This window comes from Rana temporaria, chromosome 11 (assembly GCF_905171775.1).
Source record: "Rana temporaria chromosome 11, aRanTem1.1, whole genome shotgun sequence".
Lineage (NCBI taxonomy): Eukaryota > Metazoa > Chordata > Amphibia > Anura > Ranidae > Rana > Rana temporaria.
Window position 1 is genome coordinate 117,923,797 of NC_053499.1, and position 22,678 is coordinate 117,946,474.

The following is a 22,678-nucleotide window of genomic DNA, read 5'->3' on the forward strand; positions in this document are numbered from 1 at the left end:
ACATGTAAATGTGTTGGAATGGCCTAGTGAAAGCCCAGACCTCAATCCCATAGAAAATCTGAGGTCAGACTTAGGCCCCTTTCAGACGTGCGGACCGTATGTCCGCATTTTTATCCATCCGTTGCGGATGAAAACGAGACATACATTGGTCCCTATGTGATTGCGGGTGTCAGCGGATGACCATCCGCTGACACCCGTAATCACCCGCCTCTGCAAAGCTCCGCAAAATCGGATGGAAGAAAATCCTATTTTTCTTCCGTCTATCGGATCGGGTGAACACGGACATACGGTCCGTGTTCATCTGATCCCCCCATAGGGGAGAGCGGAGAAAAGACAGGGCGGTCCCTGCACAGTGTGCGGGGATCGCCCTGTCAGCCGACGGCTCAGCGGGGCTTTTACGGAGGATCCCCACTGAGCTTGACTGACACACGGAGGCGGATCATTACTGATCCGCCCCGTGTGAAAGGGCCCTTAAAGATTGCTGTTCACAAGCACAAACCATCCAACTTGAAGGAGCTGGAGCAGTTTTGCAAGGAGGAATGGGCAAAAATCCCAGTGGTAAATGTGGCAAGCTCATAGAGAGTTATCCAAAGCGACTTGGAGCTGATATAGCTGCAAAATGGGGCTCTACAAAGTATTGACTTTAGGCATAGCCGTCTTTACCGCAGGGCAAACGGGGAAGCTGCCCAGGGCCCTGTCACTGTTAGTGGCCCAAAGCAGAGCCGCCCATTATGCCCGCGTGCTGCCCGCAAATCGGCGCTGAAAATCATCAGCGGTGTGCAGCCAGTGCCAGTGCTGCTTTCTTTTTAGATCGAGTAGCGGCCCTGGCCATGGGTGGGTGGGGCCTTGAATTCCACTGACGCTATGGCCCGCCCCTTGCTATGGGTGCAGTGTTTAGTGAACATTGTACCTTGGAGAAGCAGGGGAGGAGTGAGACCGCGGAATGGAGAGGAGTGCTGCCTGGTTCCTGCTTTGTCAAGTGAAACTGTGTGTGGACTGTGGAGAATTATTTAGATCAGAGGCTGGAGCTGAGCTTGCCAGGACAAGGTAAGGTCTTCTTTCTCCTTCCCTGGCTCCCTATCCCCATGCCATGACATGTGTAAAATAGAGGAACTTTTTAAAACACTGACCAGACCTGCAGTCCAGGCTGAGTGAGGCCCTAGAGGACACATCATAATTTACAGCACAAGGCATTACTGTCTATATTTAACTGCTTGATGGGCTTATTTTGGGCCTAGCTGGTTTACATATATGTGTTTTGGCGGCCCACATTTGCGCAGGCACAGCAGCCCATTCATTTGAATGGGCCGCCTTGCCTGCATTTCCTGCAAAAAAAGCGCATGCATCATGTAATAGGCTGCGCACACGGCACACCTATGCCCATCAGGCAATGAAATACAACACTGTCCATTCTGCTTTGACTTACCTGCAGTTCCCGCACTGTCAAACTTGCTGCATTTTTAGACGTTTAGGTCACGCTTTTAAAAACACAGTGCGTTTGTGTGTGCAAGAACTGCAGGTAAGTAGCATGGTGCAAAAGCAGAATGGATTTCAGGCAACTATATTTTTAAAATGCTGAATGCACCTTTTTTTCTGCAGGAAACGAAGGCATGGCAGCCCATTCAAATCAATGGGCTGCTGTGCCTGCACAAATGAGGGCCGCCAAAACACATACATGTGAACCAGCCAGGCCCAAAATAAGCTGGAGGGGGGGCCCAAAAAAAATGTTTGCCCAGGGCCCAAACCATATTAAAGACGGCCCTGACTTTAGGGGGTAAATAATTTTGCACATTGACTTTTTCTGTTATTTTGCCCTATTTGTTGTTTGCTTCACAATAAAAAAAATCGTTAAAATTGTGGGCATGTTCTGTAAATTAAATGATGCAAATCCTCAAACAATTCATGTTAATTACAGGTTGTGAGGCCAAGGGGGGTGAATACTTTTGGAAGGCACTGTAGAGAAAGGGAGGATTAGAGAGAGAGAGAGAGAAAGGGGATGAGAGATAGGTGAGGGGTAAGGGAGGGAGGATGAGAGAGTGAGGGGGAATGGGAGAGAGAGATGTGCATGAGAATGCGTGGGGGTGACATCAATGCAGCACGGCCAAGGCAAGTGACCAAAGGCACAGAACCTGGAAGGAAGACCGGGTGTAGATGGAAGCGCCCGAAACCCGCTGGATTGATTTACCACTTTAATATCCCAGAATCCCAGGAGCCTCCCATGGGGTCCCCTACTGACCCGGTGGCCCTTGTGTAGTGCCCAAGTGCATAGTTAATCGTCCTGTCAAACTCTGCAGGCCAAGTTAAAGATGCTGCAGCTAAAGAAATAAAAAAATAATATTGCAGCTGTGAAGTAAAGAATCACAGCTATGGCATTCGTACAGCCCTGTCCAAATGTATTTTTAAAATTTGGGTCAGGGACATGCGGTGAGGTCAGTGGCTGGTGAGGCACTGGCTAATATCAGAGCCAGATACACCCAGGTTACATACGCCGCGAACATTTGAGCGAGAGCAATAATTCTAGCACTAGACCTCCTCTGTAACTCTAAACATGTAGGCCCAGATTCACAAAGCACTTAATACGCCGCATAAGTGTAAATATGCGCCGTCGTATCTTTGCGCCGTGCCCATAAACTGAGATACGCCTGAAAATAGGCTTTATCCGACCGACGTAACTTTCCTATGCCGGCGTATCGTGGGCGCATATTTACGCTGGCCGCAAGTGGTGCTCCCATTGATTTCCTATTCAAATATGGAAATGAGGGAGATACGTCGATTCACGAACGTACTTGCGCCGGGCGCATAATATACGCGGTTTGCGTAAGTCGTACGTCCGGCGTAAAGTTATTCCCCATATATGAGGCGCAACTCATGCTAAGGTATGGACCAGAGAACACAGCCGTCGTATTTTACGTCGTTTACGTAGTACGTGAATAGGGCTGGGCGTAGGTTACGTTCACGTCGTAGGCAGTGATCTGTCATATCTTAGGGAGTAGTTCCGACGTGATTCTGAGCATGCGCACTGGGATACGTCCACGGGACGGCGCTAGCGCCGTTCGTTTTAAGTACTTGTATGGCACTTGGCCCATCATTTGCATGGGGTCATGCCTCATTAGCATGGCTTATGCCCACTTCCACCTACGACGACTTACGCCGAGGGAATCCAGCGCAGTTTGGGAGGCAAGTGCTTTGCCTCTCTGCGCTACGTCGGCGTAGCGTATATTAGATACGCTACGCCGGCATAAATATGCGCCAATGTATGTGAATCCGGGCTGTAACCTGTAAAAAGATTAAAGCACCGCCTATGGAGATTTTTAAGTCCACAAGTGTGCACAATTGTAAAGCGTGATATGTTTGGTATCTATTTACTCGGCTGAACATCATCTTTCATAGTATACAAAAAATAATTGAAAATTGGACTAACTTTAGTGTTTGTTTTTCTTTTATTCATGAAACTGTTTCCTTACAAAAAAAAAAAAAAACACGTTTGAAAAATTGCTGCGCAAATACCATGTAACCTAAAAAAGTTGCATCGACTGCCATTTTATTCGCTATGGTGTCTGCTAATGGGATTGATAGAGACTGCAGGCACGATTGCACATGGGATTGTCAGAGACTGCAGGCTTAGGGCTCCCAGGCAATGGGGTCTTAGGATCTGCTTCCTGATTGGCCGAGAAGAGAAACAGGAAGACACTGGCGAATATTAATTTGCTAATGTCACACAACAGGGTGGGCTCAGGGCACAGTGCTCTAAGCCCAAGCCCACCCTTTTTGAAGCCAATAAGAGCCTCAGGCCCTAATCATGTGCTTCTAAAAAAAAATCCATTGAAATCCATGCGTCCGGCGCCCTGCATGTAGATTAGGGGTCGGGTGCATGGATTAGGGGGGCGGTACCCCTGCACCCCAAATGAGCAGCCGCCACTGGCAGATTGTCTATTTCTAGTTTGTGGCTGGCCCAGGCTGGGCAGCAAAGAGTTAAGTATGTATGCTTAGTTCCCGGGCTTTTTGGATCCAGCCTACTCACCAGTAATATAAAAATGGGAGAAGGCTAGGTTCAGGGCTCATTTTCTGCACTTGACTACGTATGCTGTAAGGGAAGATTGCTGCACCTTGCAGTCCATCGGAGGCACCAGGAATCTGGATAGCAGCCAGCACCTGGAGAACCTCAACATGGACTACTACCCTGCAGAGGTATGCCAGGGCAGCCATTCAATTGTAGTTAGAGTTAGGAAATGGACTCTGTTCATATTAGACTGTAATACTAAAAGACTTTCAGTAAAGTTGCATCAACTGGTTTGAGCTTGGTCTGAAGTTATTTCAAGGGGTGCATGTTGGTTCTGGCATATCAAAAGAACCAGGGTCTGTAAAGCACAAAGGGGTATGAAGCTCAGCTACTACAACAGTTGGTTAACTCGGCAAAACAAGGAAGAGCAATGTAATTGCTATGAGTAAACAAGTACTAACTCAACCAGTTGATTGTTGTGGTACCTGGTAAAGGTAACCGATCCTCTGGTAGCTAGGGGGTTGATGCCTGGCTCCCTCCCTAGTGGTTAGTTTCCAGTAGCAACTGGAACCAAGCCCGCATTACGGGAGATCTGTGGCCTGTTCACATGGGTATGGAAGTGAAGGCGTTAACAAGTGCAGGATAGAGGTCCACACTAGGTGCACAATGGGACCCCATTCTGTTACTAAGAGTAAGGTAACAGAGGTATGCTGGACTGGTGAAGTGGGTGCAGACGCAACACATCCCTCCGAATGCAACATACAAGTTACAATGTATAGTGACCTGAGACAGCACTTTTCAGAGGAACTCTATACTATACAGTGTAAAGGCTCATCTCCAAGGCGGGGAACCACCTTAATGTTAGATTCCTCACATGACTGCAGTCTCTGCATGGTCCTGAGCATTGATGGGCGAGAGCAGGGTGAGTAGGCCCCGCACACATACTGCCTAATGTGATATAATTGGTTATATTGTAGCACATATGCTGTCTGTTCTGTAAACATGTCAACACTCTGCTTTAAAGAGGATGTCCGCTGAAAAAAAAATATATTAAAAGTCAGCAGCTACAAATACTACAGCTGCAGACTTTTAATATTGGCACACTTACCTGTCCTGGAGTCCAGCGCCGTCCGCAGCAGAGGACGAGCGATCGCTCGTCACTCTGCTGCCCCCCGCCATCCTCGGTGAGGGAACCAGGAAGTGAAGCGCTCAGGCTTCACTGCCCGGTTCCCTACGGCGCATGCGCAAGTTGCGCTGCGCCTGCTGATTGGCTCCTGCTGTGCTCTGGGAGCTGAGTGTTCCCAGAGCACAACGGGGTGAGGACGGGAGGTGACGTCCTGCCCGCAGTCTGCCTGTAGACTGTGGCCGGAAGTGGGTGCAAATACCTGTCTTTAGACAGGTATCTGCACCCCCCCCCCCCCTAAAAGGTGTCAAATGTGCCACCGGAGGGGGGGAGGGTTCCGATCAGTGGGAGTTCCACTTTAGGATGGAGCTCCGCTTTAAAGTGGAGGTTCAACCTAAAACAATTATCTAACATTACATCCAGCATACTAACGACATTAACAGTATGCAGGTATTTTTTTTTTTTTCGCCGTACATACCGTTATATTGTTATTTTCCCCCCGGCTTCCGGGTTCTGATTCCCGCGGGACTGGGCGTTCCTATCCCTGGGTTAGATGATTGACGTCTGGTGAAAAACTTCCCATGGCGCACAAGGCGCGTCACCAGTTTTCCGTAAATAGCCGACCTGCGAGTGGGCGCTATACGGCGCCTGCGCCCGCCGTGTAGAGCTGACTGCACAGGCGCCATATAGAGCCGTCTCGCAGGTCGGCTATTTACAGAAAAATGGTGAAGCGCCTTGTGCGCCATGAGAAGTTTTTCACCAGACGTCAATCATCTAACCCAGGGATAGGAACGCCCAGTCCCGCGGGAATCAGAACCCCGGAATCCGGGGGGAAATAAAAATATAACGGTATGTACGGCGAAAAAAAAAAATACCTGCATACTGTACATGTCGTTAGTATGCTGGATGTAATGTTAGATAATTGTTTTAGGGTGAACCTCCACTTTAAGTAAGCCCAATGTTCAGACTGTTGGTATAAGATTTTAAGAAAGTCTTGTATGTGCAGCTTTTTTTAACTCTGAGTTTGACCCAGATTGGAATGTACAAAAGCTGATTATATAAATCCCATTTAAGTGCTGAAGCCTTCTAAGTGGTGTTGGAGTTTACAAATTCAATCAATATTAACTTAAATTAAACTTTTTCTTCACAATGCCATTGCATATTAAATGAGTTTTTAAAGTCTCATGGTTTTTCACTGTAATGCATTCTATGCATGAAGATGCAAAACCTTCTGTGCTGCAGCAGCCCCCCAGAGCCCCTCTTTTTCTTACCTGAACCCGATCGTTCCAGCGACGAAAACGAGCCCAGCAGCTCCAGCCACTGTCTCGGATCCTCATTGGAAAAATTGATAGCAGCAGGAGCCATTGGCTCCCACTGCTGTCAATCAAATCCAGTGACACGTGAGCTGGGGGGGCGGGGCCAATACCTGCTGTCTGTATCAATGGACAGGAGCGTGCCCACTAGGGTGCCCACATGTCCGGGATTGGCTGGGACTGTCCCGCAATTGACCTGTCTGTCCTGGGTCCCGGGCACCTTCATTCCAGGACAATACAGTGTCCCGGAATGTAATAGAGGACACAGCTACCCCCTACTAACTAGTAACTACGTTTTCGGAATTGGTTGCTAGGGCCAGCGCTGCTTGGCGTCTTGTAACCAGTAACATTCTGTTAGGAAGACATTGATCCTGCGTTCCTGCAAAGCAGAGACAGGGATCTATGCCTTCCCTTAGTAAAAGCACCTCCCCCACAGTAAGAAAACACTTGTTAGGCACACATTTAACCCTTTGATTGCCCTAAATGTTTTCCCCTTCCCAGCCAGTGTCATTAGTAGTGACAGTGCATATTTTTAGCAATGATCACGGTATTAGTGTCACTGGTTCCCACAAAGTGTCATTAGCGTCTGATTTGTCCACCGCAATATTGCAGTCCCGCTATGAGTCGCTGATCACCGCCATTACTAGTAAAAAAGAAAAGTCCCTGGATTTCATTAAAAAAATCTGGTCACCTTAGCATAGACACACATAGGGTGGCTCAGCACTGCCCACCACTTTATTCTCATTGGCTGTGATTGACAGCAGTGGGAGACATTCTTCTATGTCTTTTGGACATTGATTCTTTATGGGACTGACTTTCATGATTGATCAGCTGATGCACTTGCAGGGCTCTGATGAAGAACAATTCAGGGTCTACAAAAGAGATAATTAACCCATTGGGAGAATCTCACCATAGTGAAATGTTTGTTGCAGAGGGTGCCTTAAATCTGACATGTATCTTAGTGTAGACTTCTGGGAAAATCAGTGAGCCAATCAAGCAGGATGTGACATTTCTGGTGGGGTTTCCTACACCAACTGCTCAAGCAACTCATACTTTTTGACATTCTGCAAGACCTTGCAAGGTAAAAGTCACTAGAACTTTTATAAAAGCAGACACAAATACAATATCAGTAGCTCTCAGTTGTCCATTGAAAGAAATCAGATATTTTAATTCATGATTAAAAAAAATAAAAAATCAGATGATCATATATCCTCTGTTGATCCATGTTGCTTTCACTCAGATTCCTGAAGGTGTTTTAAGGTTCTAGACATGAGTGTGTTAACTCAAAGGATGGCTGGATTAATCTGGGATGGGCTGGAAAAGACTCACCAGTGGTAGATGGGCTCTGCAGCCTTGGGTTTCTCTTCAGGCAAATATGTTAGTGTTGATTAATCTAACTCATGCAGGATTCAGCCAAAATCATAACCTAAGCAGGTCAAGGCAAGTGACATTCAGATAAAAAAATTAAAATGTAGGTGTTTGAGGCAGGCCGCAAACAGATTAACAACAGCAACAGACCAGGCCCATAATCAGGAGAGCAGTGAATACACCCCTCACAGTTTTGTAAATATTTTATTATATCTTTTTATGTGACAACACTAAAGAAACTACACTTTGCTACAATGTATAGTAGCGAGTGTACAGCTTGTATAACAGTGTAAATTTGCTGTCCTCACAAAATAACTCAACACGCAGCCATTAATGTCTAAACCGCTGGCAACAAAAGTGAGTACACCCCTAAGTGAAAATGTCCAAATTGGGCCCAATCAGCCATCTTCCCTCCCCAGGTGTCATGTGCCTCGTTAGTGTTACAAGGTCTGAGGCTGGGTTCACACTACTACACTACTTTCATCCTACTTTGCTCTGCTACATTGGTCCTACATTTATCCTACATTGGTCCTACATCCATCCTACTTTCATGAACAGGATACTACTTTGGTCTGACTTCAATGATATTCAATGGGCCTGAAGTAGGATCAATGTAGGACCAAAAGTAGTACAGGGAGCATTTTCAAAGTCGGACCGACTTGTGTAGGACGCTACAAGACGCTCTCATAGGGAAACATTGAACACAGAGCAAAGTAGGATGAAAGTAGTGTAGTAGTGTGAACCCAGCCTCAGGCTGGGTTCACACTACTACACTACTTTCATCCTACTTTGCTCTGCTACATTGGTCCTACATTTATCCTACATTGGTCCTACATCCATCCTACTTTCATGAACAGGATACTACTTTGGTCCGACTTCAATGATATTCAATGGGCCTGAAGTAGGATCAATGTAGGACCAAAAGTAGTACAGGGAGCATTTTCAAAGTCCGACCGACTTGTGTAGGACGCTACAAGACGCTCTCATAGGGAAACATTGAACACAGAGCAAAGTAGGATGAAAGTAGTGTAGTAGTGTGAACCCAGCCTTAGGTGTGAATGGGGAGCAGGTGTATTCAATTTGGTGTTATCACTCTCACTCTATAATACTGGTCACTAGAAGTTCAACATGGCCCCTCATGGCAAAGAACTCTCTGTAGAAATGACTGGTCAATGGAAGTTCAACATGGCACCTCTTGGCAAAGAACTCTCTGTAGAAATTACACTTTGTTACAATGTATAGTAGTGAGTGTACAACTTGTATAACAGTGTAAATTTTGCTGAAATTACACTTTGCTACAATGTAAAGTAGGAGTAGGAGTGTACAGCGTGTAAATGTGCTGTCCTCACAAAATAACTCAACACACAGCCATTAATGTCTATCGCTTTCACTCTATAATACTGGTCACTGGAAGTTCAACATGGCACCTCATGGCAAAAAACTCTCTGCAGAAATCACACTTTGCTATTACACTTCACTCTCTTCACTCTCTAATACTGGTCATGGCAAAGAACTCTGAGGATCTGAAAAAAAGAATTGTTTCTCTACATAAAGATGGCCTAGGCCAGGGGTAGTGAATTAAAATTCACGGGGGTACGGTCGGAAAAAAAATCTTCCAGCGGAGGTCCGAATGTCATATTGGTGCTATGACGCCACATGATATCCTCCACTTCACAGCGCCCCCCCCCCCCCACCACACACATGCACACACCTTTAAGACCCACACACCATCGAAATCGACATAAAAATCTCAAAATACATTTCTTTCATTTTTAGGCAGCACAGATCAGTTGCGGTGCATAGAAACAGAATGCATTTTGCACCACACTGCTCAGCACGCAGGGGCGCTGTTTCAATGTGAACAGGACACATAGAAAACAGAGACCTGTGTTTTGCCAGTGCAGAAATCATAGAACCCCTTTTACATCAGTGTCCTCAGCCCCCCCCCTTACATCACATCCCCCTGCCTCATCACAAACCCCCCATTACAGACTGACCCCCCCCAAATCACAGATCCCCCATCCCAGACTGACCCCCCAAATCACAGACCCCCATCACATACCGATCCCCCAATCACAGATGGACACCCCCAGCACAGACTGATTCCCCACAATCACAGATGGACCCCCCAATCACAGACTGAACCCCCACAATCACAGATCCCCCTATCACAGGCTGACCCCCCCAAATCAGATCCCCCAAATCACAGACCTCCTATTACAGACTGATCCCCCAATCACAGATGGACCCCCCCAATCACAGATGGACCCCCCCAATAACAGATAGACCCCCCACAATCACAGACCACCCCATCACAGACTAAACTCCCCCACAATCACAAACCCCCCCCCCCCAAATCAGACCCCACATCAGACTGATCCCCCCCAATTACAAACTGAACCCCCCACAATCACAGAACACCCCATCACAGACTGAACCCCCCACAAACACAGATCCCCCCATCACAGACTGACCCCCCAAATCCGACCCCCTATAACAGACGGACCCACCAATCACAGACTGACCCCCCAAATTCACAGACCACCCAATCACAGACTGACCCCCCCAATCACAGACTGAACCCCCCCAATCACAGACCCCACTATCATAGACTGATCCCACCCACAATCACAGACTGAACCCCCCCACAATCACAGACTTCCCCAATTACAGACCACCCCATCACAGACTGAACCCCCCCCCCCACAATCACAGATCCCCCCTATGACAGACTGACCCACCAATCACAGACTGAACCCCCAAATCACAGACCTATCACAGACTGACCCCCCAAATCAGACTTAACCCCCCCAATTACAAACTGAACCCCCCTACCCACAATCACAGAACACCCCATCTTAGACTGAACCCCCCACAATCACAGATCTCCCTATCACAGACTGACCCCTCCAAATCAGACCCCCTATCACAGACTGAGCCACCAATCAGACGGACCCCCCAAATTCAAAGACCCCCCCTATCACAGACTGAACAACCCCCTCCCTACAATAACAGACCCTCCCCCCCATCGCAGACTGACTCCCCCCCCCCCCCATCACAATCCTCTCAATAGCAAACCCCTGTCCTGTCCTGCACAGCACAACACTCCCCCTCCCCACAGAAAACCTACCTTATTCACACAGGACATGGAGTGTGGCCGCTCTGGACAATGGGCGGGACCTTTCCCATTAAAAGCGTGTGATTTGTTGCTGGGACCGACCCGCTGCCTAGCAACCAATCACCCACTTTTTAACTTAAAAAGTCCCGCCCATTGTCCAGCGCGGTCGTAAATCATGTTTGTGTGAATAAGGCAGACAGGCAGTGTGGGGAGGGGGGGAGTGCAGAGACGGCACAGACCTGCTGCGCCTGCCATGCTGTGTATATAGCGGCATCGGCAGGCGGGCGAGCCGGCCACAGAGACACACAGGCGAGGCTGCGGTCCGGGTAGAATGGCCACTGGGGCCGGAACCGGACCGTGGTCCGCCATTTAGTGACGCCCGGCCTAGGCTATATAAGAAGATTGCCAAGTCCCTGAAACTGAGCTGCAGCACGGCTGCCAAGACCATACAGCGGTTTAACAGCACAGGTTCCACTCAAAACAGGCCTCGCCATGGTCGACCACAGAAGTTGAGTGCACGTGCTCAGCATCATATTCAGAGGTTGTCTTTGGGAAATATACATATGAGTGCTGCCAGCATTGCTGCAGAGGTTGAAAGGGTGGGGGGTCAGCCTGTCAGTACTCAGACCATACGCCACACACTGCACCAAATTGGTCTGCATGGCTGTCATCCCAGAAGGAAGCCTCTTCTAAAGATGATGCACAAGAAAGCAAGCAAACAGTTTTCTGAAGACAAGCAGACTAAGGACATGAGTTACTGGAACCATGTCCTGTGGTCTTATGAGACCAAGATAAAATTATTTGGTTCAGATGGTGTCAACCGTATGTGGCAGCAACCAGGTGAGGAGTACAAAGACAAGTGTGTCTTGCCTAAAGTCAAGCATGATGGTGGGAGTGTCATGGTCTGGGGCTGCATGAGTGCTGCCAGCACTGGGAAGCTACAGTTCGTTGAGGAAACCATGAATGCCAACATGTATTGTGACATACTGAAGCAGAACATGATCCCCCTCTGTCAGGGACGTACTGTTCGCTCCCCTCGGCGCTCGCATGCGCCAACCACGGACCTTGCATGCAGCTATGCATAAATAAATATATATATATAAATATATAAAGACACTGTGAAGATGCTGCACCTCGCGGCTTGATCTGCATCTGTTCCCTGAGCTCCTGTTGCTGTTTGAAAGCATTCTGTTCCAAGTGCATGACCTTGCTTCCTGACCCTGCTTCCTGCTCCAATCCTGACTCCAGCTTGTTGACCTTGCTCTGTTCCCTGCTTGATTACCCGTTGCCAAGACCCGGCCTGGACTCTGACTACTCTCCTGCCTATTGCTTCTGCTAGGACTCCAAGTGTATGACCTGGCCTGCCTGACTCCACTCACCTGCACCTGTTGCGCTGCTGACCTGCATCCACTAAGTCTGAAAACCTGCATCCACGGCTCTGCAAACCTGCATCATCTGCTTCCTGTCTCTCGGTTCCCATCTCACCAGCAGCAACAACCAGAACAGGCACCTGTTCCCCACCGCGCTCCTACCACCACTGTCCCCATTCCAGTGGTCTCTGAGCCGGGGTTGTACGGGAGATCTCCCTCCACGCATCAGGCTCACACCCAGGTACGTAACACCCTCCCTTCGGAGACTGGGCCGCAGGCCAGTCTTTCAACATGATAACGACGCCAAATACACCTCCACGATGACCACTGCCTTGCTATTGCTAAATAAGCTGAGGGTAAAGGTGATGGACTGGCCAAGCATATCTCCAGAACTAAACCCTATTGAGTATCTGTGGGGCATCCTCAAACAGAAGGTGAAGGAGTGCAAAGTCTCTAAATTCCACCAGCTCTGTGATGTCTTCATGGAGGAGTGGCAGAGGACTCCAGTGGCAACCTTTGAAGCTCTGGTGAATTCCATGCCCAAGAAGGTTAAAGCGGAGGTTCACCCAAAAGTGAACCTCCGCTTTTCGGAACCCTCCCCCCCTCCGGTGTCACATTTCACACCTTTCAGGGGGAGGGGGTGCAGATACCTGTATAAAACAGGTATCTGCACCACTTCCGGGTATAGACTCCCGCGGGAGTCCCGCGCCTTCGCATCACCCCCCCGTTGTGCACTCGGCTCCCAGAACACAACGGGGACCAGTGGAACTGCACAGCGCGACTCGCGCATGCGCAGTAGGGACTCCCTTCCCTTACCGAGGACGGCGGCGGGGGAAGCCGAGAGTCGAGCTACCGCTCGGCTTCGGCGGACGCGCTGGACAGGTAAGTGTTAATTTTTTAAAAGTCAGCAGCTGCTGTATTTGTAGCTGCTGGCTTTTAAAAATAAATGTTGAAGATGAACCCCCGCTTTAAGGCACTGCTGGAAAATAATGCTGGACACACAAAATATTGACACTTTGGGCCCAATTTGGACATTTTCACTTAGGGGTGTACTCACTTTTGTGGCCAGCGGTTTAGACATTAATGGCTGTGTGTGGAGTTATTTCGAGGGGACAGAAAATGTACACTGTTATACAAGTTGTACACTCACTACTTTACATTGTAGCAAAGTATAATTTCTTCAGTGTTGTCACAAGAAAAGATATAATAAAATATTTACAAAAATGTGAGGGATGTACTCACTTTTGTGAGATACTGTACATATACATATCTAATTTCAGCTCCCATGTTTCTCCTGATGCTTATCTGGGTTTTTGGTGTGGATCTATGGTCTCTCTTATGCTAAGAAATGTTCCTATGGTCTCTGTGTGCCATATGTGTCATGTATGGGTGAATGCTCTAGCCAAATTAGGTGCACTATGTAAGTTACTACTGCTACTATTATTGTGAATTATACTATACTGTAACAATATTTCTATCTTTGAAGTGAGACGTTTTTAAACAAATGTTATTTAAATTCACAGAGTGGTATATAAAAAATGGACGCCCAGGGTACACTGACTCGAGTATAAAAAAGGGCTGAAATACTTGACTTATACTCGAGTATATAAGGTGTTTTTTTTTATATATATCAACTGATTGGACTAGAAACTGTAAATCTTAATTTAGTAGACTATTCGTTATATTTTGCGGAGGGATTAATTATTTTCCGTGCGCAGCCCCCTAATCACTATGTGTAATGCTGATTTGCCTAACTGCCTGGGCATCCCCCCCTCTTGTAGGCCCTGCAGTGCTCATGGCTTCCCTCCTCTCCCCCCGGCTGCTGCAGGGGATGATTCCGGACGGAGAGTGGGAGAAGTGGCTAGTAAATTTGTAATTTACTGGCCCCTTTATTTTCTAAATGAACACAGTGAATACACTCGCTCACTGTGTCCATTCATAATTAAAGCATAATAAACTGTAATAAAGTTTGTGAATGAATGAATAGGAATGAATAGGAAGGCGCTCAGCACAGAGCACTTTCCATTCATTCACTGCCCTGTACAACTAAGGCTGCAAAGAAAGGCATGTGTGTTTGAGCTTTGGGGTGCACACTCTAATGCAATAGGCTGCACACACCTATGGAAGGCAACATAAATTAATATAATTTCTGAATTTTCTACATATCTGTTTTCATTCCCAACGGTCAGCCAGGCTGATACTTACAGTTCCCTGGAGGACATAACTTTGCATGACAAAACAGACTCTGATCTGTCTACTCTGCAAGCAAGCTTCAAAGAGAGCATAACTACCAGGATGATTGAATTGATGACAAAAATCAAGGAGCAGCAAGCTTCTGGAGATGATATGGGCAATTCTGCCCCCAGAGGCCAATTAAAGCAAGACGGTCAGTATGAGGAAGACTGCCCTGTGAACACTCTGATTCGTCCAAAACCGAGTGGGGCTGTCAATGGTGGGAGGGGGGGGGGTTGAATGAGATACGACTGAGGTTCTTTAAATAGGGCTGTTTGAAACAGAGAGCCCTCTTTTGCCATCTTGATCTCAGCCAAAGAAGGAGACTACCTAGAGGAGGCGATAAGTATCTTTGATGATTGTTGTTATATGTTGTAGATATCTGCTGTTGGTTTGTGATAGTCCTAATTTCTTGGGAAATAAATGTAACATTGTTTACTAAGCAGCTGTGTTTGTTATATCATTGTGCTTATCCGACTCTTTAGATTAGCCAAGTTATAGGGATAGGCAATTAATACTTATATGCAATAGTTATATTAGATTGTACAATATTGCATATTTACTTCAATTGGCACCCCAGAAGGCGTGTGGAATTTATTCCTACACAGACTCCACAAAACCCTAATGTATTTTTGTCTTGAATCCCTAAAGAATCAACTACACCTAGAAGTGCAAGCTTTCTACTGTGAATAAAAATATGCGCTGCTTTCGTGAATTCTGAAGCCCTGCTTGGATGGTCCTGAAAGTTCTATGAAATATTTCATCAGTGAACAGATGCACAAAATCTGGTGAGATTTTTGGCTGATATATACAGTATGTATATATGTTAAACGTTTATTGTATTGTTAATGTGCATTAGGCCTGTAGCCAGTCAAGAGTACTGATGAGTGAGGGATTGATCACTCCTGGTTATCTGATGTAGCCTGCAGATTGACAGGATAAACCACACATCTTTAACCACTTAAGGACCGGACCAATATGCTGCTAAATGACCCAAGGGGTTTTTACAATTCGGCACTGCGTCGCTTTAACAGACAATTGCCCGGTCGTGCGACGTGGCTCCCAAACAAAATTGGCGTCCTTTTTTCCCCACAAATAGAGCTTTCTTTTGGTGGTATTTGATCACCTCTGTGGTTTTTATTTTTTGCGCTATAAACAAAAATAGAGCGACAATTTTGAAAAAAATGCAATATTTTTTACTTTTTGCTATAATAAATATCCCCCAAAAACATATCTAATTTTTTTTTCCTCAGTTTAGGCCGATACATATTCTTCTACCTATTTTTGGTAAAAAAAATTGCAATAATCGTTTATCGGTTGGTTTGCGCAAAATTTATAGCGTTTACAAAATAGGGGATAGTTTTATTGCATTTTTATTATTATTATTTTTTTTTACTACTAATGGTGGCGATCAGCGTTTTTTTTCATGACTGCGACATTATGGCGGACACTTCGGACAATTTTGACACATTTTTGGGACAATTGTCATTTTCACAGCAAAAAATGCATTTAAATTGCATTGTTTATTGTGAAAATGACAGTTGCAGTTTGGGAGTTAACCACAGGGGGCGCTGTAGAAGTTAGGAGTGTAGGAGTGTGTGTTTACAACTGTAGGGGGGTGTGGCTGTAGGACTGACATCATCGATCGAGTCTCCCTATAAAAGGGATCACTCGTTTGATGCAGCCGCCACAGTGAAGCACGGGGAAGCCGTGTTTACATACGGCTCTCCCCGTTCTTCAGCTCCGGGGAGCGATTGCGAGGGGGCGGCTATAAACGAATAGCCGCGCCGGCGTCCCGGATCACTCCCCGTGGGAATCCGACCGCCGCATGTAGCAGGGGGGGTCCCGATCGGACCCCCGACCCGCGGAAAGGCAGGGACGTACAGGTACGCCAATGTGCCTGTACGTGCCATTCTGCCGACGTATATCTACATGCGGCGGTCGGGAAGCGGTTAAGGAGAGAATATATACAAAAATATATATTTTTTATTTTGTTTTTTATTAGTTTTTTATTTATTTTTTCTCCACACGTGACAGTGAAATATCTCCCTGTTCCAATAGAAGTTCAATGTGGCCTGCAATTTAACAGGAGAGCATTGATTAAGAGCGCGCTCTCTGTCTGTAGAACAAGCTAGTTTTAAACAGCTTGGTATAATTTTTTTTGGGTTGTTTGTTTGTCTCTGGGTACTGTCTAAGCAACTGTTCAAACAATTTAAACAAGTTTCAGTGTAGCTAGTTGCAAACTTAGCATATCAATGGAGTTCCTTGAAGAGTTTCTTAAAAAAAATGCCTGTGTTCAATTCAATACTATACAAAAGAATGCTTTAACACACCAATTCAATGGCCTCCTAAAACAATTTAATAATCATAATAATGCCGCAAAATATAAAAAGTCTTCGAAAAAAGGCAAGAAGGAGAAAATGGCCAATGTTGTATGCATGTTATTGAAAATGAAAGGCATTGTGGAACAAAAAGAATTGGAGTGGTATAAAGATAGGACAGAATTAATAGGAAAGATAGAAAATGTGAGTAAAGATATTTCAGCTATAGCTGCGAATGCAGACACAAATGTTTGTGAGTGTGATGAAATCAGGGATGAGATTGAACACTTGGTGACTGAGAATGGTTTGTTAGAGCAGGGATTGGATTAATGGAAGGAAACATGTATGTTGAGGGAACAATGTATCGCATCTTTATAAAAGAAAGGAGCTGGGAGTGAACCTGCGATAGAAATACTCAAGAGAGAGTTACAGGAATATAAAACTCAACTAGCCCAAAAAGATCATGCCATTCTATCTTTGAAAGCACAGGCAATAGAGAAAGTTCACAGCCATTGTTGTGCTAACAAGGATACACATTCCGTTGTGACACAGGAGCAGGGAGAAAGGATGCCGATCGAACAGCAACCAGTATGTTCGGCTGACAGTCCTGAAGAGTCCCTAAATCAGAATTCTTCTCCCTTTACTCCTGCATCAAAAAGGACTTGGCAAGGATCTGGAATTATAAAAAGGGAGGGTAGCACCCAATTCATGACACTCTCCATACAAGATCGCACAAATCTGTGCCAGATTAGTCTCTCGAACAGGCTGGAAGCTGTAGTGACACAGTACATTTTAAATAGGGATCAGGGCTTCAGTCCTGCGGGAACGCGTGGGAATTGAGTTCCTGCACTTTTTTCACAGCAGGAACTCAGTTCCCTTTGCAGGACTAGAGCAGCCGAGCCGCCCGAGCCAATCCTTCACTAAGCGGCGATGCCCAGCTCGAGTCACTGTCAGGGGCAGGCGAACCTTAGTAATCCTTTATGTTACTGGCCGCTTCCTGTATATGGATTCATCAGGTAGTGTGCAGGTATTCCGTCACTTCCTCAATGCAGTGTATCATTTTTATTTTTTGTGGGGGAGTGGATCTTGGGTGGGAGTTCCCACACTTTTTTCCCCAGTACTTGACCCTTGATAGGGATGCATGCATACACCTCCGTGCATGGCTTCCATTGCAACTGTGTGAAAAACTGCAACCACCAGTCGGGAATCATAGAGGTCTATCTCCCTAGTTAAACTCAAATTGGGGGAACTCAGCAGATAGAATGAATGAGGGAAATGCAGCGCATAATGGGAGGAAGAGATCCTAGGGGTTCAAACTCCCTAGAGAATATAACATTTAGGAGGGAAATTGATCCGATACTCTTTTGCAGTGAATACTTCACCATTTATAAAGCCACATACAATTGTCCTGATATGTCTCCTGATGACAGTAGTTTTCTGTGTTCTATGGCTAATAAGTGCACATGTATTGATTACCATACCAGAATTGCACTGAGGAATGCCACCTCATACCAGACCTTTATAAACATATTAAGGGACTGGGTCCAGGAGACAGATCAAGACAATAGACCCCACAAAAGAATGGCAGAGGTAGTTAAAAGCAAAGGTAGAGTGAGATTTGCAGGTGTTACAGATGTGGAAATACATGCTATGTAATCAAGTACTGTAAATTGCTTAGGAGGAGCATGGGTGAGAAGAAGCCTTGGCATAAGAAAGAACAGCAAAAACCTGGATCAGATAAGGTGGCAACGGAGCCGAACGAGGCACATGATGCTACAATATATGGTCCACTTTTGAGGGAGTTACAGAGGATAGGACAAGGGTTTAAAGAAAACCAGGAGGAATATAAAACCCCACACCCAACCAATCCTCATTTTAAACCATAGGGATGTCAGGCCCCGATATTGTCCCTAGTATGTCATCTGGAGAGGGACAAAAGCAGCAGATCACGTATCCAAGGGGCGTTAGGGGGCCATAGCACAAATGTACTTTTAGATACAGGGGCAGCTGTAAGTGTAATGAATATCGAACTTCAAAAGGATCCTACCGGGAGACAAATTTTCCTTAAAGGATTCGGAGGACAACTAGTACCTTCTGAGCAGTCAATACCTGTACCCATAGAAATAAAGAGGTTATGTGTGGAACACAGTTTGTTTCTTTTCCCAACGCATGAGGGCACTATTTCGGGCTCTTATGTCATGGGGGCACATGGACTGATTCTCGATCTATGTAATTAGGTACTGTGGAAAGGGCCTAGATACAAAGGCAAGGTGCACATGGTCATGGACAGCTGGGAGGTTGCATCAGTTAAAACAAATGAAATCCTTGATCCACAGGCACTACTGAAAACAGAGGACCAAATATTGGCTAAAATCTTGTGGCAACATAACGAAGTGTGGGTAACGTCTAAAGCGCAGAGAGTCTCAAACATGGTTGTTAAAATTGAGGGCCCTGATCCGCCACCTCAGCGTCAGTACAAAATTCCGCCAAATCTATCCCATACATAGAAAACACAGTGAGGAATTTGTTAGCACAAAAAGTAATTAAAGAGTGCCAATCTAAAACAAATGCAGCCCTCAGGTCTGTAAAGAAGGAGGGGGAGGGGGTGGAGGCGCTAAACAGATGCACCCTATCTATTACAAATGTAGTTGCTAAGATGCCAGACATGATGACAGCACTGAAACCTTCAGCAAAGGTGTACTCATCAATTGACATATCAAATGGCTACTTTTCAAATCCTGAACATGAGGATAGCCAATATAAGCTAGCCTTTACTTTTCAGGGGAAACAGTATGCGTTCTGTTGATTAGCTCAGGGGCTCAAATCCAGCTCTACATACTTCCACATCTGTATGGTGGACATTTTGAAGACATTTTCTGAGCCAGAATGCATCATTCAGTATGTGGACGACATCTTGCTTCAAACAGAGACAAAAGAGCAGCATTATGCTCTGCTGGAGGAGCTCCTGACACTAATTGAGAATGCAGATCTGAAATTAAACCCCAAATAGGCACAATTGATGAAGGATAGGCTGAAGTTCAAAATGGATGGTGCACTGGCTAAGAAACCCCCTGCAGGCCTTGGAGTCTCCAGAAAAACGGATTGGAGGTGGTAGCTTCAGTGAATGCGACTCTGCGACTGGTGTGACAGGCGCAGCCACTGGTTGTACTTGGGGTTGTGGATTCGGGGTTCCCAACGAGGTCTGAAGCTGATCAAAGCGGGAAACCAGATCCTGAAGGAAACCCATCACCTGATCCTGATTAGATTCATGCGTCTCGAGTCTGCGAACAATGTCCTGTAATGGATCATCTGCGGGGAGCGGCACGTCGGCCGGATTCATGGCTGTTCAAACTGTCAGGTCACCCGTGGCCAGGTGACAAGTGCACCCTGTTGGGGTCAGGGATGCACCACAGGGTAGTGAACCCTATAACCGACTGCTGCTATCAAAGAGGAAGCGTGAACCCAAGATCACCCAGGGCGCGGAGTCTAAGACCCAGCTTTGTGTTCACCAGAGCCTCTAGTGGTGAAGATGGCCTTGGCCGCAGCTGGATCCAGGTCACGACCCCCGAGATCCCCTAGGTCACACTCCGCAGGGAGAGAGGGAAAGCAGCTAGCATGACAAACGGTAGTGATGGGTAGGCCGAGGTCAGGGCAACAGGCAGACAAGGGTAACCGTGGGACAGGCAAATGGTCAGGGGCACAGGCAAACAGGAGAACCAGCAAACCATCAGGGACCAGCCAAAAACGGTACACAGGAAGATGATCATAGCACACTGCAGACAGGAACTTAGCAAACTACACTGTTGAACAGCACTGCAGACCTGCAGTGCAACAGTTAATATAGACTTCCTGGGATGGCCTGGGTGGGGCCATACAGGAAGAGGAAGTGATAAAAAAGGGAACCAGAACAGGGTCAGGCCTCTAATGAACAGATGGAAAAACAGGTAAGCTGCCAGACTATTGCATATCCATGACATGCACTCATGTGACCTGTTGGAGAAGCCCAGACAAATGAGCTCAGGCTGGACTTTACTATAATGTTGAAAATATGCTACTAATGTGCATCAAAAAATAGATAGTTTACCTTAGTGTAATAATACAGCAGCTCTCAGCTCGGGTTGGAGAGAGAACTGAGCCATCGACCATGTTTGTTGACTCAATTCTATGTGTCAGTGGACAGATGTAGCATCGGTGCGATGCTGCATCCACCTAAGTAAGTATGATTATTCAAATAAAAAAAAAAATACTTCTGTGGAATAAATATTGCAAGATTTAGCACACAAACATCCAATACATTTTGAGAAACATAACATTTTTAATACTGTAGTATATTTTAGAAATATATCAAAAATAGAAACTTTTTTTATTTGTATAAGTTTACAATTGTTCGTAAATTGGTTGGTATTCAGAACGGGAGGTTGCAGAGCTGGTGGAAGACCTTGGGGATGGTGTTGGCGGGAAATTGTCAGATTCACGAAAGAATTGTTGGTTACCTGGTGCGCCAATTGTGGATGAAATTGGGGACAGAGATGGATAGGGGATCGGTGGATAGGCAGGATTCATCGCATTGCCATCTTCTTTAGAGCAGAGGTCTCCAAACTACAGCCCCTCCAGCTGTTGTGGAACTACACGTCCCATGAGGCATTGTAAAACTCTGGCATTCACAGACATGACTAGGAATGATGGGAATTGTTTTTCCTGAACAACTGGAGGGCCATGGTTTGGAGACCCCTGCTTTAGAGTATGGACGGAAGTGAGGGGGATAGTAGGGGTGGGTTCTGGGTGGTAGAGGGTTTGGGTATGTATAGTAGGGACCGGATGGTGGTGGTGGTCCAAATATAGGTGAGGAGGCAATTGCTAGCTCATCGTGAACACTAGCATCAAGGAGGTCCATCACAGCCTTCTTCACACTATTCTTCCGCTCCTCCTACGCTGGCTTCGTAGCCGGATAGGCCCAGCTGGCTGCTCTATGAATAATGAAGCCTCTCCTTGGTTGCTCTCCTGTGCTACTTCCGATTCTTCCACTAAAGAATGCTCCAGCAACTGCGACCCTCCTGCACCTTGAGATGCTGCTTGTTCAGATGCTGCTTCTTGTGATGCCTCCTGCCCTTCCTCTCTCAGTTCCCAACTGGATTATGTCCTGCATTAAACATATAATACAGTTAAGGCACATGCTTCTTTATAGAACTGTATAGTATCACTTTACAGATATGAAAGATGTTATTTCACTCTCTCAGATCCATGAAAGGCCTCAGAAACTCCAGTTCATCTGCGTGGACGTAGGGTACCATCCTTTTTGTTCCAGATCTACTCCTGGCCTCTTTAATTTTTCTGATGTATCTCTTGAAACAGTCTTTCAAGCCCTTCCATCGATTTCGTAATACAGCCACTGCAAAACATAAATAGTAACCTAATCAATTCTGTCTTTTGTCTTTCAGATACCTGGCAACCGGTCATTCCCTAGTTAGCCTACATTATGAGTTCATGGTGGGTAGGTCAACAATCAGCTACATCATCAGAGAAACCTGCCAAATCTTAAGGGATGTGCTTAACACCATAGTTATGAAGAGGCCTACACAAGAGAATTGGCGGGATATTGCAAAACTATTTTGGAGTCAGTGCAATTTGCCCAATTGCATTGGAGCTATAGATGGGAAGCATGTGCGTGTCATTAAGCCTGTTGGTAGCGGAAGTATGTTCTTCAATTACAAAAAATATTGCTCCTTTGTACTTGCCATGGCCGATACAAACTACTGCTTCACCTATATAGATATAGGATCCTACGGAGGTAGCTGCAATTCACATATTTTTTCAAATTCCTTCTTTGGTTAAA

At 46.2% G+C, this 22,678-nt stretch overlaps 1 pseudogene; it reads left to right on the forward strand.

Moving 5' to 3' along the window:
- Nucleotides 1-943: 943 nt before the first annotated feature.
- LOC120916822 lies at nt 944-18,731 on the forward strand (annotated as a pseudogene).
- Nucleotides 18,732-22,678: the final 3,947 nt, after the last annotated feature.